At 39.7% G+C, this 27962-nt stretch overlaps 1 protein-coding gene and 1 pseudogene across 2 annotated transcripts in view; one reads left to right on the forward strand and one right to left on the reverse strand.

Moving 5' to 3' along the window:
- BMP4 (bone morphogenetic protein 4) overlaps positions 1-27962 on the forward strand; it is a 272912-nt gene that overhangs the window by 41508 nt on the left and 203442 nt on the right. The window contains exon 3 of one of the 2 annotated variants that reach the window (XM_075844155.1): positions 16413-16526. The exons of the other annotated variant lie outside the window; for it this stretch is intronic. The gene's annotated coding sequence lies outside the window, so the exon portion shown is untranslated. The remainder of the gene's footprint in view (positions 1-16412; positions 16527-27962) is intronic. 2 annotated transcript variants of the gene reach the window in all.
- LOC142665343 (5S ribosomal RNA) lies at positions 2790-2908 on the reverse strand (annotated as a pseudogene).

Raw genomic sequence — 27962 nt, forward strand, 5'->3', positions numbered from 1 at the left:
GACAAAAGGCTCTCCCGGCATATTTCAGGTACCTATGTTTACACTCTTACGCCTTAGCCTTCCAAGTGTTATAAACCGAACTCAATGTAAAAACAAGACGTGAACTACGTCTTATTTTATATTCAGCGAAAACACCTGTGACATATACCACCATTTTGTAATGGGAAGGGAATTAATGTTACAATGAATGGCATAATTGCCCTGATAGATTGAAAATCCTAAAGTTACCACAACAGGTTTTGGAAGGAATACTTGTCCATTAAGGTAGAAATGTGTGCTTATCCTGCACCAATACTAAGGAAAGGAGAGAAAAAAATCCTTAAAGAGGTTGTGTCTCTTTTGAATGCTCATTGTAAATTGCTTCCTGTTTTATAGCCTTTAGACTGTTAATAGGCTGTTGTACGACCTTTTAGTTTAGGAAAGGACTACCCTTTAATTTGGTAGCAGCCTCATTAGAAGTTTTATGTTTCTTCCTCTGGATCAACAATTCAGCAGAAGTTAGAAGAGGTTGAACATAATGGAGCAATTTCCTCTTTTTTATTTTTTTCTAAGTCATTCTTGCTGTATAACCTAATTATCCAAGAGACGTATTGATCTCAACTCAACGCTACTAACATTGCAGTGGCCTAGTATAACATTGCATAGAACTGCATCAATTCCTCAATTATATCTACAGTCAATCCCCTTTATGACTTCTACTAATTTCTCCATCTGGAAGAATACCTTGTGAGGTCATTTCAATATTGCTTTGTGGTCGTACCAGAATAATGAGGAACATTAAAGCCTAATTTCCACACAAAACTCCCTTTTACCAGTGTAACATAACCCTTAGCTCTATGCACATTACCACCCTTTCCAAATTCCTTAGTTCAAGCACATGTCCTCCCAACTTAAGGCAAAGAACGCTTGTTCCCGATTAGCCAATGAGTGAGCAAACAATCGTTCATCAGCTGATATGTATCATTTATGCATAAAATATTATCATTGTCGGCAGCACATCTCCTTGTGTAAACAGGGAGATGCGCTGCCGACATGATGGAAATGTATGGGGACGAGCGATCGTAGTAACGAGCGCTCGTCCCCATACATAGTTTCTTGTGAAAGGAGCAAACGAGCTGTCTCATTGATCGGCGCTCGTTTACACGGCCCACGTTGGGCCGTATAAGAGGACCCTTAGTGCAGGACTGGCAGCCATCTACCATAACTTCTGCAGACTTAATGGTTGGAGACTACCTGACCTGTTCTCCCCCCCGGCCTCTATAGGAATTGTGGGTCTCTTGGGATACTAGACTCTGTGGTCACTGAGACAGGAATGGATTTAATTGTATTGGCAGATGCAGACCGGAAAATTACTGCAATCATGTTACATGGCATGTTATATCTTTTACATAAGTCATGCTGTTTTAGGTTTTAAATTATTTTTTATAGTGATTGTACGTTCTTCAGTGGCGCTTATTTACTGCCATTGTATATCTACAAATATATAGAAATATCCTTTTCTGTAAGAGCCTCCATTTTGGATGATAAATATTATATGGGAATGCATTGGTTAAAAGGACTTGAAAGATGGCCTAAAACAGACCTTTCTAATGTACATTATAAGTACAAGAAATACACACAACATGCAGAACAGATCCTAGCTTCAAGTGTAGGGGGTAATACATGTTTCATATGCCGGTCTTCCACTGCAACTTTCAACAATAAATTGACTTACTTTTGAGTTTATGAGGCAATAAACAGTTTGGACCTTTGACCTTGGCATTCAATGAATACATTTCCAACAGATGTGTTTATTGACAGCTATTTACATGGAGCCATTCATACGGACTGTGGGTATATTACATGGGAAGTCATATGTTTGAGTTTAACACTTTTCTCATATAAGTTTACATAAAAACACACACAAGTGATTGAACGTTACATATTTACTCATAGAAACAGAAACATTCTTGCATGCAGAAATGTGGCGCAATTAGCGGAAGCACAAAGGGATCAATTTATCAAAGACCCGAGTTCTGCTTACATACGGTCTTCATCTCGTGTGCAAGTTGTTTGTTGAAGTCTGTGAGCGAGCAATCAGCTAGCTAGAGACCGGAAAATATGTGTCAACTATTCATTTGTTGCAAACTCCATTTTCTACATTCTACCAGTATATGTAATGCCTGTACTGGAGATTACACAACTTTTCATGTTCGGTAAAGATACTGATTCTCTTTTTGGAGATCCAACTGAAAGAAGTCTTAAGGGCAATTCTCTGCAATCCGGATCTTCGCAAGGAGAATCCGTACCTTCCAAGTATTGCACCGAAGGCCTCTCATTCAGCCAACCAGAAACCTACTCTGTACTGATGAGGAGCAACAAATCCGAAACAGTGCTGTCTACAGACGGGTGTCTCTGGTTTGGTTGAGACATGTTGCGAGCCTCTCTAAGGGTATGTTCACACAGGGCGTATACGCTGCGTAAAGGTACACATGTAAATTTGCCCTGGAGCTCGCAGGGAATTCCGGCCGAAAAACTGCACCAAATTGTGGTGCAGATGTTCTTCCGGAATGTTCTCTGCGGAAAACAAGGTAAAAAAAAAAAAGCCTACTTACCCTCAGCCTTGGCGACGCGTCCCTCTGACGTCCTGTAGGCCGGCCTCCTGGGATGACGTTTCATCCCATGTGACCGCTGAAACCTGTGATTGGCGGCAGCAGTCACGTGGGATGAATAGTCATCCCTGGAGGCCGGCCTGGAAGCAGAAGCACAGAGATAAGGATATGTATAGCTTTTTTTTATTTCTTTTTTAAAGTCAACCGCACCACGGATTCCCAGACAGTCTCCCACTCTGGTACTAGCGAGGCCTTAAGCTGTGTAACTTCTGCGATCTGACGAGAGCAGGCACATTCAACTTAGTATGGCCATTGACGCAATTTATTTTTTTTAAGGTGGAAATTGCAGCTTTTCTGCTGCAACGTCTGCTATTTGTTGCAGGTTTTATCTCCCCATTGAATTCAATGGGGAAAAACAGCAATTCAGCAAAATAAATTGACATACTGTGGATTAAAAAAAACGCACCGCAGGTCAATTTCTGAAAATTTTTCGGCAGATTTTTCACCCAGAGTGTGGATGAGATTTGTTTAAATCTAATCCACTCTGCTGTTAATGTATTATGTTGCGGATTTTCCACAATGAAATCCATTGCAGAAAATCCACATTATTTACGCTACGTGTGGACTTACCCTAAAGGTTCGGACTTTGACTTACAGGGTATTCACCTATTTTCTTCCTTCTAGAGTAGAGCTTAGAGTCGACTACACTACTGATTCCACTAAAAAAACAAAACGGAAACCTTACGGAACGGAGACAAACGGAAACCATTTGCAACAAAAGCATTACCATTGAAATCAAGGGTAATGCAAATGGAAGCTATGGTTTCCGTTCATTGGTTTCCCTGACGGAAAGGTCTGACAGAACCCATGAATCCTGACGCAGATGTGAACGAAGCCTTACTAGTGTTTTTTTTGTTTTTGTTTTTTTGTTTAATTCAATTTCTTCATTTTAATTATTTTCCATTTATTGTGTATTCTGCTTTATTTACTTCATGGAGGCAATTCCTCAATGTAATGAAACCCCACACTGTCTTTACTTCTGTACTTCTTTTTTAGCAGACACAGTACAGCTGTTTTTTTATCTGAAAAAGTATAAATAAATTGAAAACTGGGGGTAACAAAGGGCGTAGCTATAGGGGGTGTAGAGGTAGCAGTCAAAGCCGGGCCCTGGAGCATGAGGGGACCCAAAAGACCCTTAGCTGCAAAAGAAGATGGTAGTATTACAAGTGATATATGGTAGGTGGGGGCTCTGTTATATATTTTGCATTGGGGCCCAGGAGCTTCAAGTTACGCCTCTGGTGGTAACCATTCATCTTGTCAAAAGGGGGTGTCCCTACACAGTATGACACTGCCCCACTGACCAGGGAAATGTTAACGTCAATCGTCAATTTATTTATACATTTCCAAGAGGAAAAACAGGACGGCCCAATGCTGAGTTCTAAAAAAAAAGATGTTCCAGAATAGTTTGTTTTTTTTTTCATGGGGAATACAGGTATTTACTAAAACAGACGTGTCGGGAGAGTAGACAGGTCCTCTTTAAAACACATTGGCCCACGTTTATTAATAATTGTGAATTTGCATAAATTACATTAGAGAGGATAATTGCCGAGAATTGCAATTCGTTTATTTTAAGGCACGCACCTCTTAGTACATCTGGTGCATTTCTTTATCCATCTGCTATGAGCAGCCTGCACCAACCATTTGTCATTTTCTTTAACCTTTTAATAATGAGCCTAAAAGTACATTAACAGATTGACCACGCCAACTTTTCTCACCTCTTTACTTTTTGAGACAAATATGAGAAGATGATTAATTAAGCAAATTTGGTGCAATTTTAGATGTAGCTTTTTAACTTGTGCAATTTAAAGAGACTCTGTCACCACACATTATAAGTGCCCTATTTCCTACATAAGGAGATCGGCGCTGTAATTTAGGTGACAGTAATGCTTTTTATTTAAAAAAAACTATCTTTTTTCACAAAGTTAGGAGCGATTTAAATTTATGCTAATGAGCTTTCTTAATGCCCAAGTGGGCGTACTTTTACTTTCGACCAAGTGGGCGTTGTACAGAGGAGTGCATGACGCTGACCAATCGGCATCATGCACTCCTCTCCATTCATTTACACTGCACTAGAGATATAGATATATCGCTATGTGCAGCCTCATACACAAGCCCTAACATTACTAGTGTCCTGATAATGAATACACATCAAATCCAGCCTGGACGTCATGTGTACTCAGAATCCTGACACTTCTGACTCTTTTCTGTGAGATTCCAGCAACGGATACGAAGTGTCAGGATTCTGAGTACACATGACGTCCAGGCTGGATTTCATGTGTATTCATTATCCGGACACTGTAGTAATGTTAGGGTTTGTGTATGAGGCTGCACATAGTGATATATCTATATCGCTAGTGCAGTGTAAATGAATGGAGAGGAGTGCATGATGCCGATTGGTCAGCGTCATGCACTCCTCTGTACAACGCCCACTTGGTCGAAAGTAAAAGTACACCCACTTGGGCATTAAGAAAGCTCATTAGCATAAACTTAAATCGCTCCTAACTTTGTGAAAATTGATCGTTTTTTTTAAATAAAAAGCACTGCTGTCACCTACATTACAGCACCGACCTCCTTATATAGGAGACAGGGCACTTATAATGTGGTGACAGAGTCTCTTTAAGCCAAAATCAGGTGTAGACTGAAAAATAAATGTGAGTTCTTGTACTTATAGTTTTAGAATTTTATCTTCGTCCATCTGTTCACTAAATTAGCGTATTATAATATTGCAGTGCCGTAAGCCATCCTTTAAATCCATGATTATTATTTATATTTTCTTAAATAACTGCAGCCTTATGACCTTTGAAACAATACAACTCCCACCCTAAAAATTATTTCCCATGCTGTTTTAGATTGTAATGATGTCATTCTAAATTCTTAAAATCCAATAAAACTAAATTAAAAATAATAATGTACTATGGATTTACTTGGGTGCTGTAAAACAATTGCAACCAAACTTAGTTACTCGCTTGGGAACTAGCTAAATAAGTTTATGCACCAGATTTTAGCTTTATCTTAATAATTTGAGGTCCTGCCAAGAAGAAAAACTTATTCACAAGCACCTCAGGTAAAGAAGATCTTATTACGGCATGATTATTATTTAGAAGTCCATAATTTTTATTTACAACTGTGTTACTAAATGAAACCCAGCAATACTCTCTACGTTTACTGGGGTTTTTTCCCCCTTAAAACTTTCAGAGGAAATTGGGCTGTAAAAAGTGCTTGTAATGGTGGAGAATGTTTAGCATTGTGCTTTTAAAATAGATTGCATTGTCAGCAAATGATTTGAGGGCTTTGGCTAGTGGCCCATTTAGGGAAATAGGCAATGAGCCTTCTGATGCTGGGAGGGGGGTACTGCAAAGCATCCATTAAAGTCTAGGGTCATGTAAGGGTTTAAAGGACTTCTACAAGTTGCAGTGGTACTGATTGAAGGCTGTAGGTTCATTAATATTGTACTTACGCTTCAAGTTTGGAGATCTATTCCTGCATTAGGTCGGTGACGGATTTCACTGTTGCATGTCACATTTGAGAAATTAATCTTTGCAGAGCATTGGAAAAAAGGGCCCAAATTTTAGGGTTTATTTATTCGCACTGTAAAATTAAACTGAGTTACAGCAGGTAATCAGCAATTACGCTCTGTTTCTACAGGAGATATAAATCAGATGTCTGAATGGCTCAAGGTTTTCACCTATGTTGTTTTAGTACAGGAGGCCTACTGAGAAGTATGTGAATATTTTACATACTTTTTGGTTTAGTTAAAGAGGCTCTGTCACCAGATTTTGCAACCCCTATCTGCTATTGCAGCAGATAGGCGCTGCAATGTAGATTACAGTAACGTTTTTATTTTTAAAAAACGAGCATTTTTGGCCAAGTTATGACCATTTTTGTATTTATGCAAATGAGGCTTGCAAAAGTACAACTGGGCGTGTTTAAAAGTAAAAGTACAACTGGGCATGTATTATGTGCGTACATCGGGGCGTTTTTACTACTTTTACTAGCTGGGCGTTCTGATGAGAAGTATCATCCACTTCTCTTCAGAACGCCCAGCTTCTGGCAGTGCAGACACAGCCGTGTTCTCGAGAGATCACGCTGTGACGTCACTTCCCCAGGTCCTGCATCGTATCAGACGAGCGAGGACACATCGGCACCAGAGGCTACAGATGATTCTGCAGCAGCATCGGCGTTTGCAGGTAAATCGATGTAGCTACTTACCTGCAAATGCTGATGCTGCTGCAGAATCAACTGTAGCCTCTGGTGCCGATGTGGCCGACACGATGCAGGACCTGTGAGTGACGTCACAGATCTGCACTGCCAGAAGCTGGGCGTTCTGAAGAGAAGTGGATGATACATAGGGGTTGCAAAATCTGGTGACAGAGCCTCTTGAAACTCCACTTCTAACCACCAGGCCATGCCATTCACTTGGTACACGTTCCTTAACCAGAAAGCTTAATTTTTTTTTTTCCTGGATCTGACTGTTCCTCAAGAATTTAAGTAGCTGGAAATACTGTATATACTCTACCTGGGTAGCTTTCCTGGCCTCCATCAGTTTGCCTTTGTTTACATTTTTCAATATCTTAATATCTTGCTAATGACCAGTTTTCTTGTGAGGTACTTAAAAATTTTTTTTTACAATGATGGGACTCTCTTCATTTCTGCAAGGCAGCAATGCTACAGACAACACTGTTTTATCATGTGACTATTGGAACCCAGATATGCAGCAGTATATTGCTAATGTCAATTTTGCTGGCCTCAAGACACTGATTTGGAGTTGTACTTAGGCTTTTCCTCAACTGGGTCAGAGATTCAGTTGGCTGCACTGTATCTAAATACAATGACAAAGCCAAAGTTGTTGTTTGGCACTAAGGGCACATGCCCACACAGCGAACTATCCCCCACCCACAAAGTAACACCCCTGAAGTTGTAGAATTTAGGGTTTACAGAGATTACTGTATGAACTTCAAAAGGCAAAAGGCTGAAAGAGGATGTGGTAATTGTAGTATGTATCTTTCATAAATGTTTAAAGTGTAACTAAACATTTGACAAACTTCTGACATGTCACAGTGATATGTCAAAAGGTTTGAATTGTGGGGGTCCGAGCACTGAGACCCCCACCAATCGCTAAAATGAAGCGGCAGAAGCGCTCGTGTGAATGCTCAACTGCTTCGTTTCTGTTTGGCTTTTTCCGGAAAGCCGTTGTATCGGAGTATGGGCTCATAGACTTTCTATTGAGCCCGTATTCCAATACATTGATTTCAGGAAAAAGTCGAACAGAAACAAAGCGGCTGAGCTCTCACACGAGGGCTTCTGACACTTCGTTTTAGGGATTGGTGGGGGTCTCAGTGCTCGGACCCCCACCAATCAAAACTTCTGACATGTCACTATGACATGTCAGAAGTTTGTCAAACGTTTAGTTACCCTTTAATGTTTTAATTTTCTTGGCTAGAAGCTGGTGTAGATTTCTGCTATAATTTACGCCACTTTTCTGGCGTAAATTTATAATAAGTTTGACATTTTGGCAGAGGTTCTGCCCTCTTCGGTTAAAGCCCAATCTCTTTTCGCACCATTTTTGGAAAGTGGCGAAAATGAAAAAGTTGCAAATTTTAGCACAACTCTGTCGTGCACCAATATCTGCAACTTTTTTACGCCAGAAAACTGGCGTAAACCTTTTTGATATATTCCCCTCATTGACTTTAATGGTTTCCGTCATAGGTTCCGTCTTTTGGCTGGACAGAATAGTGCTGCATTCTGCATGAGCCTCTGACGCAGATGTGAACAGGGCCTAACAATACCTTCCATTTTCTTACAATGTTGCTTAAATGTGCGCCACTAGATGGTGTCAAGATTACTGAACATTTTATAATTTTCAATAAAAAATTTTAAGACCTTCAGCGGGGCCTCTTTTACATGTCTTTCTTCAATTATTTAGATTTTTCATCAGCTTTGGAGAATTCAAGTGTCTGTTACTGAGCATGTGCTTTGAATAAATAGAAGATGTATACACAGATGAAGTAAATAAAACAAAGCATGAGCCCTCGAGAGGCTATGATGTCTGTTGTGAAATGCGACCAGATTGCAGATCAATCAAAGCATCTTAAATACAAAGCTTTGTGCAGCTGTGATCTGACTCAATTATTCCGATTTCAGCTAACTGTAGGAAAAAAAATGTCCCTCGCTTACCTAGAGGACCGTTTAAATTTATACACCTATTTTTCAAAATGCTAGCCGGAGTTAAACCGACTGTCAAAGTTTATATGGCCGGGATCTTAAGCATTGCTGCCTATAATTTACATTAAGCAAATTCTGAATGCTGCTTAATGCGAACATAAGTCTTATAATTATTTTTGGATTAGGTTAAATAGTGATTGGTCAGGTTGGGACAAGCTTGAGACGTAACAGGATCATTTGATCCCTACACGTCTAACCTCTGTGTCACCCACTTGTCTGTCTGTCAGCATTATCTTCCATGTCTTCACAAAACCAATGAATAATTTGAAAGCAAAGCAGTATATTGATATTAGTCCTCCAAAGAGGATGATAAATATAGACTAGCTGTCCATAGACTAGTTGGCAAATTCCTTGATTGTAGGCAGAATATGCCAACAGTCTAATGTTTATGGGGACTAGCAGGCTCATGCCCGAAGTCTGCTGCTCGGAGGAACATAGATCAGACAGCATTGATTTTTGCTACTGTTTCCTCCAAAATAAGCAGGGCCAAAGATTTCTGGCAGCTGCTTATCCAACTGGACTCTCTGCGATTAACATGCGCTTTTGGCATGTTAAAGAGGGATTTTACCCATGTCAACTCTAAGGCCTCATTCACACGACCGTAGACATGTGCACGGCTGTGATTTTTGGATCGGCCGGCCGCGGAGTGTCACCCGCAAGCCGCCCCCGCCAATCGCGGGCCGTGCACATGGCCACGTCCATTATTTCCTATGAGCCTGGACCGCAGAACACGGCCGTAATAAGACATGTCCGTTCTTTCTGCGGTCCAGGCTCCTGGGCCATGCACAGACCGTGAAAACCACGGTCGTGTGCATGGGCCCATAGGAATGAATAGGGCCGCAATTGTCCTGTGGATTTTTGGGGGAATTGCGCCCGCAAAAGCACGTTCGTGTGCATGGGGCCTAAGGTAGCGTAGTATGTTACTTGTGATACTGCATTAGTGATTGTGTACACTATTATTGTGTGCGGGTATATATACTTCTTAGGGGCACATTCACACGTTATATTGAGCTTTTTGTGATATGATCTCAACGTGTGAATGCATCCTTAGTCTGAAGATAACCGTCCAGATTTGCTTGCCTGATGATATGGAATCCGTATTTGGCATCAGTATTTGGAAACCAAAACCAGTTTTGGGTCCAAAACATGGAAGTTGTACACAAAAATTGGACATAGAATATAATTAAAAACACAGAAAAGGCCATACTCACAAATTAGGCAGGTAAAAACCCGTTCCTAACAGGAACAGGTTTTACCTGCCTAATTTGTGAGTATGGCCTTTTCTGTGTTTTTAATCAAAACATGGAAGTGGTACATATCTTTCCATTACACTTTTTCTGTTTGTTTTTCACTCCTGGTTTTGGCTTCTAAATACTTAAGCAAAATACTAACCAAAATTGCAAACGAAGCTAAGGCAAAACGTGCGTTGGGGCACTGGAGCATGGCCTAGGATCAGCGTCTCGCTGTCAGGGTAAATTTATACTATTCTGGTGATATTTTCACGTTTTTGATCTGTTACTTTGTTCCCTGGCAGTGCTGCCATCTTGCTAATCTACCGGTTTGTAACCAGTATTTACAATATGGCTGGATTAGACTTAGAGTCTCTGTCAACAGATTATAAGTGCCCTATATTGTACATAATCTGATCGGCGCTGTAATGTAGATTACAGCAGTGTTTTTTATTTAGAAAAACAATAATTTTTGACTGAGTTATGACCTATATTAGCTTTATGCTAATAAATTTCTTAACGAACAACTGGGTGTGTTTTACTTTTTGGAAAGTGGGCGCTGTACAGAGGAGTGTATGACGTTGACCAATCAGTAACCAATCAGCATCATACACTTCTCTCCATTCATTTACACTGCAGATAGCGATACAGCTATATCGCTATGTGCAGCCACATAAACACACTATAACGTTACTGTAGTGTCCTGACAATGAATATACAGTGAAGGAAATAAGTATTTGATCCCTTGCTGATTTTGTAAGTTTGCCCACTGTCAAAGACATGAACAGTCTAGAATTTTTAGGCTAGGTTAATTTTACCAGTGAGAGATAGATTATATAAAAAAAAAAAACAGAAAATCACATTGTCAAAATTATATATATATTTATTTGCATTGTGCACAGAGAAATAAGTATTTGATCCCTTTGGCAAACAAGACTTAATACTTGGTGGCAAAACCCTTGTTGGCAAGCACAGCAGTCAGACGTTTTTTGTAGTTGATGATGAGATTTGCACACATGTTAGATGGAATTTTGGCCCACTCCTCTTTGCAGATCATCTGTAAATCATTAAGATTTCGAGGCTTTCGCTTGGCAACTCGGATCTTCAGCTCCCTCCATAAGTTTTTGATGGGATTAAGGTCTGGAGACTGGCTAGGCCACTCCATGACCTTAATCTGCTTCTTTTTGAGCCACTCCTTTGTTGCCTTGGCCGTATGTTTCGGGTCATTGTCGTGCTGGAAGACCCAGCCACGAGCCAGTTTTAATGTCCTGGTGGAGGGAAGGAGGTTGTCACTCAGGATTTGATGGTACATGGCTCCATCCATTCTCCCATTGATGCGGTGAAGTAGTCCTGTGCCCTTAGCAGAGAAACACCCCCAAAACATAATGTTTCCACCTCCATGCTTGACAGTGGGGACGGTGTTCTTTGGGTCATAGGCAGCATTTCTCTTCCTCCAAACACGGCGAGTTGAGTTAATGCCAAAGAGCTCAATTTTAGTCTCATCTGACCACAGCACCTTCTCCCAATCACTCTCAGAATCATCCAGATGTTCATTTGCAAACTTCAGACGGGCCTGTACATGTGCCTTCTTGAGCAGGGGAACCTTGCGGGCACTGCAGGATTTGAATCCATAACGGCGTAATGTGTTACCAATGGTTTTCTTGGTGACTGTGGTTCCAGCTGCCTTGAGATCATTAACAAGTTCCCCCCAGTGTAGTTTTCGGCTGAGCTCTGACCTTCCTCAGGATCAAGGATACCCCACGAGGTGAGATTTTGCATGGAGCCCCAGATCGATGTCGATTGACAGTCATTTTGTATGTCTTCCATTTTCTTACTATTGCACCAACAGTTGTCTCCTTCTCACCCAGCGTCTTACTTATGGTTTTGTAGCCCATTCCAGCCTTGTGCAGGTCTATGATCTTGTCCCTGACATCCTTAGAAAGCTCTTTGGTCTTGCCCATGTTGTAGAGGTTAGAGTCAGACTGATTCATTGAGTCTGTGGACAGGAGTCTTTTATACAGGTGACCATGTAAGAGCTGTCTTTAATGCAGGCACCAAGTTGATTTGGAGCGTGTAACTGGTCTGGAGGAGGCTGAACTCTTAATGGTTGGTAGGGGATCAAATACTTATTTCTCTGTGCACAATGCAAATAAATATATATAATTTTGACAATGTGATTTTCAGTTTTTTTTTAAATATAATCTATCTCTCACTGGTAAAATTAACTTAGCCTAAAAATTCTAGACTGTTCATGTCTTTGACAGTGGGCAAACGTACCAAATCAGCAAGGGATCAAATACTTATTTCCTTCACTGTATATTACCTCCAGCCAGGACGTGATGTCTATTCAGAATCCTGGCACTTCGCTAACACAATCCCGACACTACAGCACAGCAAGCGTAATCTCGTTTCAAATGACAGTTTACAGTGTAATCTCGCGAGATTACGCTTGCTGTGCTGTAGTGTCGGGATTGTATTAGCGAAGTGTTAGGAGTCTGAATACACATCACGTCCTGGCTGGAGGTAATGTATATTCATTGTCAGGACACTGCAGTAACGTTATAGTGTGTTTATGTGGATGCACATAACGATATAGCTATATCGCTATCTGCAGTGTAAATGAATGGAGAGAAGTGTATGATGCTGAATGGTCACTGATTAGTCAGCGTCATACACTCCTCTGTACAACGCCCACTTGGCCAAAAAGTAAAACACGCCCAGTTGTTCGTTAAGAAACTCATTAGCATAAACCTAATATAGGTCATAACTCCATAAAAAATTATCGTTTTTCTAAATAAAAATGCTGCTGTAATCTACATTACAGCGCCGATCATATTATGTACAAGATAGGCCACTTATAATGTGGTGACAGAGACGCTTTAAGGGTATAGTACTTCTGTATCCCCCTTACATGTGTAGGATAGTCTGCGCTTACTCTTTTTAATTTATTGACATGGCATTCGATTTTCACGCTAGTCACTATACACTGACCATCGCATGCTTCATGTGATTTTCAGGATAATCCATCCATAATATATTTGTGTTTCTAAACTATGTGTATTTAATAAAGATTTCTATGTTTTGAAAAGGAGATTTTGAGCTGTAATCCTTATGGGATTTATATGCTATTGAAGGTGTTCTCCGTTAGTGTGCTGATATATGTCTGGTCTTTTGGTTTGGTTTACTGATAACAAAGCTATGCGGTTTGTTCTCAGTACCGGCATCCGGTTTTCTAAACTATGAACTTCGATGTGATTGAGAACAGCTCGATCTTGCGTGTCAGAGACACACAGGACCCGCTGTCGCTGAGCCCGTCAGTGCTGTTGACCTGACAGATACAGGTTTCAGTGCACGATACAGCTGCTGTCTATACAGGATACAAAGCAGCTGTATCTGAAAAAGTAAAAATCATTTTTAATAAAAAGTGATTACAAAGTTGCACCAAACACACTATTATTATTTTTATTTTTTTTAATTCTCACAGGTATACATAGCCTACACAAAATTATGTATTGGATGTTCTGGTGAGGTCATGGCTCTTGAACATATCTAGTTATTTTTTTAATTTGCATTTTGCTGATTTTAGGCAACCCGAAAAGCCTGGTAATTCCACACCTGGGTTTGTGGTTGCCAAAGTATAGTGTACATAAATTGATATACATAACCCTGTACTTTGTTTTTGTTTTTTTATATCTCCCTTTACTAATCACAAGGTGGCATGAAGTAATTTGATGTAGGTTACTGAAGCTATATGTATCAACACAATAGGTTTACAGTTGGGTCAGTGCATTGCGCACCTTTAAAAAATGCAGCGTAGATAACTTGATACAGATTATGTACAAGAGTACTGCATGGATTGGGCAATGTGACAAGTTTACTGCCATAACCATGTCTAAATCTTGTTTATATTCAATATGTTTCCAGCAATAACGTTAAGGTCACACCGCATTGCTGCTTCTTATTTATTAATGTGAGAGATCACTATAGGGGCACAAATTTTCTGAAAGAATAAATCTATTTTGGTGTTTGGTTTTACACAGCATGAATCACTATCCAGTGCCTGTTTGAAATCAAAAGGTTGTTTGCATAATGCATTAACATGTTGGGACCTCTAGAGCTGTGGTTCTAAGCCTGTGGTACATGTGCCGTAAAGGGTACGCAGACACAGGTCCAGGGGGTACGCAGAAGAGAGACCGTGTTGAGTCAGTCTATCCGCAAATACCAAGGTTTTATTGTGGTTCTGCTGCAATGTGTGGAGACGGCGAGGGTAAGCTGTACAGCTTTGTTTCAGAGCCGGGTGAAGAAAATGGCTCCCTACGCCAAGATGTGTGCCTACTTTTGTCGGTATAGGTGTGTATCCATGTGTACTGAGGTGTGTATGCAAAACTGCTGCACAAAAAGTGACAAAACCGCAGCAGCCGAGTAAGCCATAAAACTTATTTTTATGAGGCATAAAAAGAATATTTCTACCATAAAAAAGTAGGGTCGGCAAAAGGGTTTTAATGCTGAATTTCTTTATGATATACATATAGCAAACTTACTATGCAAGTGCAAAAGAGATCATGTCATTGATCCTTAACGTTTCAACATGTGTAAAGCTGGCCATATATTTCAGAATAAATTCCAATACTTGCTAATGGTATGTTTAACCAAAATAGCATGTTAGACATAGGTGGAAATAAAAGTGGGCCTATTATCTTACACTCTCTTGTTATGTGCCTCAGAAGATTTATTCTTAACTTCATTCCCTATATTTTAAACTCTTCTTCCAAATAACCCTTCAGTGTTTTGTTTTTTTCATTTTTATCAATATCTTCATATTAGAGTTTGATAGTGTCACTATCTTCTGAATATATTCTATGTATTCTAGTGAACTGACTTTTAGGAATACACTTAAAAGTTTGGTGGACATAGTAACTGAGGTGTCCTAGTAAATTATTTCGATCAGTCTCGTTTCAGTATAATGTAGTGAATAGTTTATCAATTTTGCTCAAAATTTCTACATCCAGAAAATGAATTTTCTCCACCTATTTTCTACCGAGAAATCCAATTATTCATGCCGACTATTTAGGTACTGGTTAAAATTATTCTCTCCTCTTCTGTGCCGCAACACAAGAGGAAAATATTGTCTACGTAATGCAGCCAAACCCTAAAATATCTAGTAAACTGGCTAGTCACTACATTTTGTAACTCAAATTTAGACACACAAAATATTAGCAAAACTGGAAGCTGCAGAAAACCCAGAGGAAGTCCCCTGCAACTGCAAAAAAAAGCTGTTCCAAATCCCAAAAATGTTTTTCGTTAGAATCAGGTCCAGCAATGTCATCAAGACACCAATATTTTCATTTGTTAAAGTGGAATAATCTTCACATCATTTTTGTCGAACAGGTGTCATTCCATCAGTACGGGATGCCCGTATATAAACTTTTGGCATCAAAAGTACATAGAAATGTTACATCAGTCATATCAACCTTTTCAGTCCTTTTCAAAAAATATCAAGTCTCTTTCAGACTATTCGGTAATTGGGTGGCAATCTTCAGAAAGCTATCAGATAAATTGCCATTGGCTGTAGGATTGAATTTACCCTCAAGAGAATTGGTCGCTGGTGGGTTCTTTAAGTCCTTAGGCACTTTGGGCAATAAATATAAAACTGGGACCCGTGGGTATTTATTGATTAGCACTTTCTTTAAATCCTCTTATCATACCAGCTTCAGAAGCCTCTTGAAGAATCGTATCAATCTCGCGTTTAAATGTGTTTGTAGGACATGAGTAGTGAAAATTTGTCTGGAGAAACATCAGCGATGAGATCTTATGCACAAAAAAATGCTTGATAAGAACACACAGATAAGTGCAGAAAAAGAGAATGAAAAACAAAAAAAAAATCGGGGAAACTACTGTAGCCCGACATTTCTTTGAAGCCAGACATAGAGTATGTGAAATAAAATGATGTGTAATAGAGGAGGTAGATGTCACAGACGATGAACAAACAGAGATCTGTCTGGAAAGTGTATTGGATCCATTTATTACAGTCACTTAGCACGAAAGGTGTGAACGAAGCATGTAACGCAGCGTTTTTTTGTAATATTTTTCCGCGTAATATGTTTTTCTAAAGATATGCATTTACATTTTAAATGTCTATCTTGCAACTATGTTGTTTGTCATTAATAAAAAGCTTTATATAATGATCTACTTATATAGGAATCCTATGATTGCTTGTTCTATATCGTATATGGTAATGATCTGTAGACTAAGTCTATTGTATATTTATAGTAACTGATTCTATGATGTTTTTATTATTTTTACTTTATAGGGTATAGACGTGACGTGACTATATTGACTATATTCTGGATGCAGTGCGCATGCTTGAGAAAGGGTGAGGTCCCCCAAAACTTGCCACAGGTGTGCTGATGCTTCATCCTCTCAGGTAGCAACTCCATGCCGATCTAGGTCATGAGCTTCATGCACTTTTGGTAAACCACCATACTTTGTCTTGGAACGCAATGATGTGATCACTTTTTCACTTGCGTTGTAAGTTTGCCATATGACTATTATAAAGAAGAAAAGCATTGAAAGCAGTTTGCCTACCATACATTTTTATGAATTTTGTTTGGAGATGGAGAGACCTCCGCAAACGATAAAGGCGTGGTGGTTCCCATATTGGTTGGTCAAATAGTATTTGATACGTTATTTCTACCATAGACATTTATGGCACATTCATTGGATATGGCATAAATGTCTGAGTGGCAAGAATCTCTGGGACCTCCAGGATTGTTATAACGGGGGTCGATCGATTTCCTTCGCTAGTCTCTTAAACCAGTAATGAGTGAGGAATGACAGAAACAGGGTGAAAGTGTTTCCATCATTCCTTATTGACTTTATTAGGAATCTCCATGGAAATGTATGAGAGAAGTGTCATTTGACCCCTATTCTGACAATCATGGGGTCCCAGTGGTCATGCCCCCAACGATCAAACATTTATGGCATTTAATGAGGATTAATTGTATTGCATATGGTGGCATTAATTGTTCGAAGGGTGGATGGTGGGTGACCGCATTGAAAGGGATGTCCCACCATAACAACTTTGCAAATTTTGACAGGGTGTCCCTTTTAAAGGGGTTGTTGTTTTTTTATTTAATTTTTTAAAAATTATTTCTAGAATAGGAAATAATACAGTTTTCTAATATAATGCTAAAAAATCTGCACACATAACTTTATTGCACTGAAATAATAAAAGGTATCTGTTAAAAAGAATGTAAGAGCTGCTCCTGCACAGACTCTGACCGACCTGATGCTAAATAGTCACTGTAGGTGGAAATATTTTATAACCTCTGCTCCTCGATAAATGACTGTTCACCTGTAAGGTACCTGGACAGTGTTACCTAAATGCCAATGGTCACATGATGTGTAGGTGGTGGGTCACATGACTGATGCAATGTTTATTCCATTCAGTTAGATAATAGATGCATTACACAGAACTAACCCGTTAGTGACCGCCCCATAGTTTTTTTTACGGCAGCCACTAACGGGCTTTATTCGGATGCAATAGCCTTTTTACGGATCTGCATCGGAATAAATAAACAGAGCAGGGAGCTGTTAAATCTCCCTGCTCTTTAACCCGTCTGATGCGGTGCTCAATAGCGAGCACCACATCTGAGTGTTTTTGGAGAGAGGGAGTGAGCTCCCTCTCATCCTACCGGCACCCGGCGATCTGTGCCGGTGAATTCTATTGCAGCCGGGGGGCCTTATAGAGGCCCCCAGGTCTGCCTGTAGTGTATCCCTGCTAGGTCATGCTGTTTTACATGGACAGGCACTAATACACTGCAATACAGAAGTATTTCAATGTATTATAAATGTGATCGGAGGGTCGCATAGTGAAGGCACCCATGTGGGACTAGCAAAAAAAGTTTAAAAAAAAGTTTCATAAAAAGTAAAAAAAAAAGAATTAAAAACCCACTTTTTCCCCTTACAAACGGCTTTATTATTAAAAAGCAAAATAAAGTAAAAAAGTTACACATATTTGGTATTGCCGCTTCCGTAACGACCCCAACTATAAAGTTATTACATCATTTAACCCGTACGGTGAAAGTCGTAAGAAATAAAATAAAAAACAATGCAAAAATATCTGTTTTCTTTGAATCCAGCCTTAAAAAAAAAATTTGATAAAAAGTGATCAAAAAGTCTCATCTACTCCAAAATGGTACCAATAAAAACTACAAGTGGTCCCGCAAAAAAAGTCCTCATACAACTGCATCGGTGAAAAAATTACAAAGTTATGGCTCTTCAAATATGGAGACACAAAAACAAATAATTTAAAAAAAAAGTGTTTTTACTGTGTAAAAGTAGTAAAACATACAAAATCAATATAAATTTGGTATCGTTGCAATCGCAACAACCCGCTGAATAAAGTTATTGTGTTTATTGATACCACATGGTAAACAGTGTAAATTTAGGACGCAAAAAAGTGTGACAAAATTGCTGGTTTTTTTCTATTCCCCCCCCAAAAAAAGTTCATAAAAGTTAATAAATTCTATGTACCCCAAAATCGTGCTATTAAAAATTAAAACTTGTCCCGCAAAAAACAAGACCTTATACAGCAATGTCGACTCAAAAATGAAAAAGTTATAGGTCTTTGAATGAGACAATGGAAAAATTTTAAAAATAGCTTGGTCATTAAGGTCTAAAATAGTCTGGTTATTAAGAGGCTAAACTCTGAGCTATATACAATATCTACCGCACTGTTATAAGAAAGGTATGTGACTGGATTATAAATACATGTATAATAGAAAATTGGATAATTTTCTATGTTATACATAAACTAAGCAAAAAATCGGATCAACCGCTTCTATTGGGCAGGGGGGGGGGGGTGTGTGTGTGTCAGCGTTAAGTGTATGATTGATTCATGCATAAATTTGCACTGATTGTAACATTGTAGTGTAATATGCTCGCAGCTGGGCGCAACAGAACGTAGCTTTGGAGGTACTTGGATCAAATTTTTCTTAATTAGAAAAGGTTAAGAAACACTACTACAGCGCGAAAGTTCGCTTTGCTTTGTCTAACAGATGAGGGGCTGCGATTGCAAGTGGCCGCCTGATTGGACGCTAGAGCCGTCACTCAGCAGAGAGGAGGGGCTGGGAAACGTTCTGTAAAGCGAACCCAGAACACTACACATGTGGCTCTTGCAATCGCGGCATTGGGGTCATTAAAACGTAGATTTCTCAGTCATGCAGCCTGATTGACCGTCACCACAAGTGTGGCTATGCTGCTCTCCATGTCCTCTTTATATCGCGGTCATCTGTTTTTAGGGGTCAAAACTGAAGACAGATTCCCTTTTTAAAGGGAGTCTGTCACCAGAACTTCGTTTTGAACTAGCAGTATGCTAATCTAGTTCATGCTAACCTTATTTTATATGTGTTTTCCTTGTACCCCAGGGTGCTTGCTTTGCATTAAAAACACTCTTAAGTTTATGCAAATTAGCATTTCGGTGCAATGAACGCACGCGCATTCCTACATCTTTCTGCGCAATTTCTAACAGTTTTATCCGTTTTATCATTTACGTAGCGTGTGGATGGGACTTGTTCAAATTTCATCCACTCTGCTGCTACTGTATTATGCTGCAGATTTTCCGTAACAAAATTAATTGCGGAAAAATCTGCAGTATTTACGCTACGTGCGAACTTCCCCTTGATACTCCCTAGTTCTCAAACCCCAGTGACTACACCACTCTACTAAATAGCAGCTAGAGATAAATCTCCTTTCCTTTTCCAAAACATCATAAATGACAGCAACTGCAAATTCTCAGTGGAGGGTCCTCTTTCCACTTACAGTATACTTCAATGGTAGAACGGCTCCCTGTGCCACCTCATGGAAAATGTAGAAGTGTGAGAAGAAACCACATTTCTTTCTGGAGTCCAAATGATTTAAGAAAATAAAACCCTGTGTAGTAAAGGAAAAATGTTGTAAGAAGTATGCAGGCATTCCTGAAAGCATTAGCGCATTTAACTTGCATCTATTAGGAACCTCTACCAGATTTTCTTTTGAGGTTCAGCACAAGAACATTATTATCTGTCTTGGTTCTCAATTAACCTTTCTAGGTGTAAGCTTAAATTACAGCAGTTTTTAACACGTACCCCATTTATACTAATGCAGAATACTTAAACTCTATATGTATTGTTCTGTCAGCCTTTGCCTAGTGTAAAAAAATGTCGTACCTACAGCTGCAGACCCTCCTAAAAATATAGGTATAATAATACGCAGACCAGTTATTTTGCCTATTATGCTGGCAAAACCGACATATTTGTGGTTCAGATGCAATTTTGAGCGTAAAGATAAGAGCCCAAGTAAACAGAAGCACTCCTCCATTGCTCTGGGAAGTTGGTGAAGCGCCCACATAATTTGCTGATAAAGTCCCATCTGTTAAAACAAAGTACTGGTGCGGCAATCATAAATTTCAGCCAGAGACCAAAAGGGGTTATTTTCACTTGACAGTTTTGTTATTTTTTCACAAGGAATCCATCTGAGAATGAACTGCTTCTAGGTGACTGGCTGCAAATGTGAAATGTTTCTCAGGATTTCTTAAGGAAGACTCTGGAACCATAAATAACACGAGTATGATTTAAAGCAAAGAAAAAAAACCTCTATTTTATGGACACATTTTACTTGTTAAGTCGACATATAACTAGGTATTTTTATAAATACTTTTCTTTACTCGTCTTTTACTGATCTTTAGTTCTAACATATCTTCTACTCTATTTACATCCAATGCCGCATTCAAAATTCTGCTGCTTTCCTGATAGTTCTGAGGGGCTGTTCACATCTGCGTTGGAGGCTCTGTTAGGGGCCTCCTTTGCAGATCCGGCAGAAATTACCGGAAACAATAACGCAGCATGTTGCACTATTCTTTCCGGTAAATCGACAGACACCCTGACAGAAAGCAGACGGAACCCATTAAAGGCAATGGGTTTCCAGCGGTAGCCGGCGGTGTCAGTGTTGCAATGGAATCATTGCGTCCCGCATTCCCTTGTCCTGATCCTCTGACAGAGCAGAACAACAAAATGCACTGACGCAGATGTGAATAGGGTCTTAGACTACAGGATCTTACATCTCCTATTGATGTCTGTAGAGAGTGGTGTTTCTCAAAATAAAGTGCACCAGTTGTTAATAAAGGCCCTATTCGATGGAGCTGTGTGTAATAGCGTGCAACGATCGGATGACAAACGAAAAATCGTTGGGTTTCCATGGATCGGCCACATCTGCTCGTCTAATCAGAAATCTTCCAGTAGTGAGCAGATCAGAGATTCAATGGGGTTTTTGTTGGACGTTGGTTTTGTTGCAAGCAACGTTTGCAGTAACGAGTAAACAGCAAAAATCTTTAGCGGTTATTGTGACGTGTAATAGACAGTCTTTCGAACGCAATCCATTTGCTAAATCATCACTCCTTTCTCTGGCTGCAACAATAGATGACTTAACAACATGACTGTTTCCTTATATTCTTAGGCTGGGTTTGCACTGTGCGTTTTTGTTGCATTTTTAACGTGTTTTTTTTTTTTTTCTTTTTGGTTGATTAACTCCAATGGAGAGACATTGGAGTGTATCTACCAAAACAAAAAAACGCAGTGTGAACCCAAGTTTATTTTAATTTTATTCTGGGTTGAGAAGAAAAATAAAATATAGATTGAGCAATATTTGTAATTTTTCACCACTGGTGAGAAGGCCCAGGCATCACTATGTTATTGCCTGAGAGTCTCCTGTAGGAAAATCTTGAGAAGCCCTGGCGAAGAATGCATGTTTCTCTGTGGTTCATTGGGGAAAATATACAGCTTACTTTAGGGACTCTACAGCAGATTGACAGAGAAAAAAAACAAGTAATCGCTCATAAAGTGTTGCACTGCTGCTCCCTACTTTGTATTTTTTATGTGGCTTGCACCTGCTGCCCAGTTATCGTTCTTCTGATGTCATGACATGTAAAAACTAAGGCACAAACTTCTTCCATTAGTTTGGGTGCTTGTGTTGCCATGACAACCAAATGCACCTTGATGTTAGGAAGATAAGCAGGTGTGTAACTATAGGGGATGCAGAGGTTGCAGTCACACCAGGGATCTTGAATCGAAGGGAGCCCAATGGCCCCTCTGTCACATAGAAGAACAACAGTGCAAGAAATTACATGATAGTTGGGAGGTCCTGTTGTAGATTTTGCATCATGGCACGGGAGCTTCAAGTTTAGCCTCTGAAGATAAGGGTTCGGTATACTCCAAAGTGCACCACTCATAACCTAAATGAAGCATATAGCCCATATCATGAGGAGTTTTCTGCGTATCACTGTTTCAGGTTACATAATGTTTTTTTATTGAAGTAGTCTTGACAAAAGGATAACATTGGCTTTTGCGGTTACCGCATGTGAGCAGAAACTATTCCCTACTGGTAGCATACATTTCTTCACTCGCAAACATCACAGCATGACCAAGTGAGAATAATGTCATCGGGGAAACTTCACAAGTGACATGTATAGAAAAACAACAGATGTTTGGTGAAGTAAAGAAACCCAGTGATGCCAAGAAGTTTAAAAACAAAATTAATTTCCTTTGCTCTTTGATAGTGATGATGTAATATAGTTTAATAGGAAGAGGCTGTCACGGTCCTTTATTGTAAAACTAAAAATGCTCTCCACGCGGGAGGCCAGAGCTATTACTTTAGTTTAATTAAGGGCATTTTAATTTGTGAAACGCATGCAAGTATAATGCTGAGGTCATTCCTAATGATTTTGCTTTTTAATCCCTGAATTAATGTGGAGGTTATCATACAGCACCTGCACAAACACACAGAGCAATATGTCATAGGCACAATTTACCAGTGAATTATAATGTGCTGTTGTAATCTAGAATTAAAGAGAGATTATGGCACTATTGCATATGCACTTTAGCAGTCAAACCCCTTGATATTTCAAAGAATGTTGTTGGGAGGGAAAAATGCCTTAAATTAGAGAATTCAATAATGCAACCCAAAACTGACACGTGTGAGGTACCACATGTAAAAACTCCTAGGGTCTTTACCTGTTAAAGGCAAAGGTTTTCACAAAAATGTAGCAGAAAAAAACCTTTCATGTACGTATTGGAATCTCATAGATTTCTACTCCCTAACAGTGTACCTGTGACTTCTGCGGTAAAAGTGTCCGTTCTGCAATACCAAATCCCTGTGTTACCTTGTGTTGGATGCTGGATTTCATAACACATAAGGAAGGAGTATGGATGTTTGCCTGACTGAGCTCTATTAGTGGAGACAGTGTATTGGCTTCAAAATAATCTGTAACCTGCAGCTATTTCAGCAACTGTTATGCATTTATGTTGCACATCAAGTAGAGCTTGGATTCTTTTCTGCACCAGGCTGGTTTGCCTAGTTGTCTGAGCACTGATCGCCTTAAAAAGTTGCAGAAAATATTGTATGTAGAAAATGTATGTGACGTGTCTCTTCCATAGAGTTTATAATGCTCAATAAGTATACCGTGTAGGATAAACCGTAACGGATTTATGTCTCTGGACCCTGTAGGCACAGATTGTCTGTTGCCTTATATTCCTCCAATCAAGAAAGTCACGTGTCATGTGTGGTATTGGAGTTCAGTCCCAATTCATTTCAATAGAGCTGAGCTGCAGTACCAGGCACAACCCATGGATAGGTGTGGCCCTATTTCTAAAAGCAAGCAGCCGTATTTTTCTAATTCTGGACAACCGCTTAAAAATGTGTGTTTGCTCTCACAGCTGCAGATACGGCTATTTTAAGTGATATCGCTGATAGCCATAGTGATAGCCCTTCCTTCCAGCCTCAGTCTCACACACTGTGTGAAACAGCTTCATGCTGATAGCACAGTGTCAGAGGCTGTGAGGAGGCTACACCTCAGGAGAATCGCTGGTGTTGACACCGATTTGTCTAGTATAGCCTCATTTGTATATTTAGTAAAAAGCTTATAACTTATTAACTTTTAAAATAATAAAAGTTTTGGGACACAATTTTCACTAGCATTGTCAGTGTGACAGTGCCTATTAGATTAGCTCGGAGATTGGGCATCACTAAACTAGTGACAGATCCTTTTTAAGTACTTAAAGGGAAGGTGTCATTAAATTTTTATTTTTATATATATATATATATATATATATATATATATATATATATATAATATTGCTTTTAGTATGATATTAAAAGAAATTTTATTTATTTGTGTTCTTGTGTTCTACTTTTTTTTTTTTTTTTCTTACTTTTACTTCTCTATGGGGGCTGCCGTTTTTTTTTTCATCTCTGTATGTGTCGATTAACGACACAATCAGAGATGGAATACGGCACATACATCCCCATAGAGAATGCGAACGGGAGCCGTTCCATTCACGGCAGCGTACGCCATCTGTGTGGGAACGGTGCATGCGCCGCTCCCACACAGACCAAAACGAAGCTCGTTAGCAGAGCGAAATCCGGCACCATTTTCATGTGGACCGGAAGCCGCTGCCGGACAGTAAGATGACGACTTCCGGCCGCGGCTTCCGGCCATATGTTCAAGGAAGCGAAGATGCAAGGAATAGGAGCGGAGGCGGCAGGAGCAGGTAAGTTATGTTTGTGTATGTGATGTGTGTATTATGTTCGAGTATGTTCGTGTTGTACTGTCTGCTGAGCCCTGTATCTAATCCTCCCACACTGTGCATTCGCTCAGAAAATGGCGGGGCACAGTGTAGGAGGTTTGAAGATTCAACCCCCTCCTTCTCCTGGCACTAGCCAGAATAAGGGAGGGGGGATTGTGTGAGGACACTAGAGCGAGTGTGTCTACCCCAAATTTGCAGCATAAAGCAATGAGGTTGCTTTACCACATTGACCATGCTGCAATTTTGGGAACTGCTCCCTCTAATGACCAGCACATGGAAATGTTATAAATTAGAATCTAATTTATAATATTTCCTGATGTGTGAAAAAAATAAAAACAATGTGTAATCACTTAAATAATAATTGTTTAACGAAAAAAAAAAAAAAAAAATTTTATAGTGACACATTCCTTTTAAGGCCCTTTTACACCGACCGATAATCGGTCGGTGCAGCGAGCGCCAATCAACGAGACATTGTTGATCGGCGCTCGTTTGCTCTTGTCACACGGAGCTATGGATGGGGACGAGCGGTCGTTACTCCGATCGCTCGTCCCCATACATTATCATTATTATGTCGGCAGCGCGTCTCCCTGTTTACACAGGGAGATGTGCTGCCGACAACAATAATATTTTAGTTTTTTAAAACGATATGACCGGCAGATAATCAAGCGTTTGCTCGTTCATCTGCTGATCGCTGCCCTGTTTACAGGGCCATTATCGGCAACGAGCATTATATGAACGCTTGTCTGCCCGATAATCTCCCAGTGTAAAACCCCCATTACACTTTACATAAATACGTTTGCTTCGCTGACGTTTACTGCATGACAGGAGAGCTAGAGAGGGTTCAAAGACGGACAACTAGACAATAAAATGAGATGGGAGGTTTCTCTTACAATGAGAGGCTAGAAAAATTAGGGTTTCTTCAGCTTGGAAAAAAGGCGCTTTAGGCCTCATTCACACTTGCGTATTTAGGTAAGTATTTTGAGTCCGTTTTTGTAAGCCAAAATCAAGAGTAGGTCTAAAACACAGAAGAGGCACAACTCTTCCATTATAATTTCTCTATGTGTGGGTGCCACTACAGGTTTTGGCTTACAAATACTGACCTAAATATGCCTGTGTGAATGAGGCCTTTTGGAGGTAATCTCATTTATTATATAAATATATGTGTGGTCACTACATAGAACTCACACATGATTTGTTAATTCCAAGAACTGTACAACATTCTTTACGTGTAGAGGAAAAGTGTTTCAGACATAAATATGGGAAAAAGGGTTCTTTACAGTTAGAGTAGTTAAACTATGGAATGCCCTTCCCCAAGAGGTAGTAATGGCAGATACTATGACTGAAGTAAAAAAAGGGATAACTGTTTATCTTATGGCAATGAGCGTTATAATTATTCTAGCAATGAATGATGTATAATTGATTTCAGAAGAGTCTAACTTGATGGACATGTCTTTTTTAACCTAAGTAAGGCCTCATGCATACGACTGTATTGCTTTTTACTGGCCACAAATACGGATCCGTAGTCATCCAAAAGTCAGCCGCACATCTTGCACGCTGTCCGCAAATACGGTCCGTAGTGCATCTGCATTTACGGATCCGCAAAAAAGGAAGGCTACAAATGATGTCACCAACATGTCCCAACCCCTTGAAAAGGTCACATGATTGCACCGGCGCCATTTTCTTGGGGAATCCCTTGCTGTCGCTTAGCAGCGCTTCCACAATTACGGACGACTATGGCTGCACATCCATAGCCATCTGCAATTTTGCGCACACCCATAGACTTCCATGGGCGAGTCCATGCCGCCATTGCCGACATGAATAGGACATTGTCTATATTTTGCAGATAATTTCTACGGCCCGGACACACATCCGTAAATATACGGAAAGGTGTCCGTGGATAATAGAAATTAATGGGTCCAATGATTATCCGTAATTACGGATCCGTAATAATTTGCCGTCTACTGCTAAAGAACAACTTACATAATTTTACATACATAAAGTCCTGGGTGTAGAATAAGTTGGTTTGGCAAATAGGATATATTTTAAACAATGAGACCAAATGTTAGGTCTTGGCATGTGCTTGCTATAAACAATATCATTGATATTTTACAAAGGGTGGAAAATGTCCTGAAAATAAGCCAACATATTCTACATTGCTAAAGCAGAAGAAGATTGTGTTTCTGAATAGGGACTCTACTCCTTTAATGGCACAGAAACTAGTATCCTGTTTATTTTATATCCTGTCCACGTGGTTTTGTTCTTTTCTTATCTCCTCCGTCCTGTCTTCACTTTCAGAACCTGCAACTTGTGAACACAAATAGCACAGCGTGCAAGATAAGAGGATACCGGAACTTTTCATATCGCCAAAGGGCTGAAAAGATGCCGGATCCTTTGGCTGTTTCAATTTTATAAACACTGGACTGTCTTGGGAATTGAACTAAACCTGTTTTTTGTCTCTGGGCATCAGCTCTTTAGAAAAGATAAGGGCACATCAGTGTTATAGTGTTATAAGGTAAATGAATACAGAAGATATGGCTAATTCAAGCAAATCCACAGCAAGACAAAAAGAAGTATATCCGTTTAAAATTCCCAGAGAACCGAACACTAGGCAGTTGTCATCGATTTCCATGTGTTTATGGTGTGTGTCATATTAAATTTCCCTGATAGTTAGAGGACTACTGTAAGATAGTGGCATACAGGTACAGTACCTCACAATTTAGAGACTTTATTGTATAACAGCAACCCCTTCTACAGCCATCTCTTCCCTAAGGTTTTAATGTGTGGGTGCATAGAGATTATTTTATACAAACCAAGAAAAAAAATGAAGGATTTGCAACGATTTTATTTAAGCTGGTGTACTTTTTTTTTACTTTTAGTGATCTTTAGTTATATCATGTCCTGTTCTCCATTTATATTCGATGATGGATTAAAAAGTCAGCGTCCACAATACATTACTGTCACGATCTGTGGGTATGTGGACCCACTGGGCCGTAGCGGGATAGCAGCTTGCCAAACAGTGTACCAAGTCAATGTCTATATAGTCTAAGCACAAGGGTACCTGTAGTGGTTCAGACAGTAGTAACGGCTAGCCTCAGACGGGAACTTGGCAGCAGACACCAGGCGTGGTGTAACACAGCAGCTGTGACTGATGGCACAACACGACTCCAACTTTCTAAGGCACAGGAACAACGATAGCACAGGATACGGGAACACTGGGAACAAGATAACACTAAGGGACCATT

Source organism: Rhinoderma darwinii, chromosome 12, assembly GCF_050947455.1.
Source record: "Rhinoderma darwinii isolate aRhiDar2 chromosome 12, aRhiDar2.hap1, whole genome shotgun sequence".
NCBI lineage: Eukaryota > Metazoa > Chordata > Amphibia > Anura > Rhinodermatidae > Rhinoderma > Rhinoderma darwinii.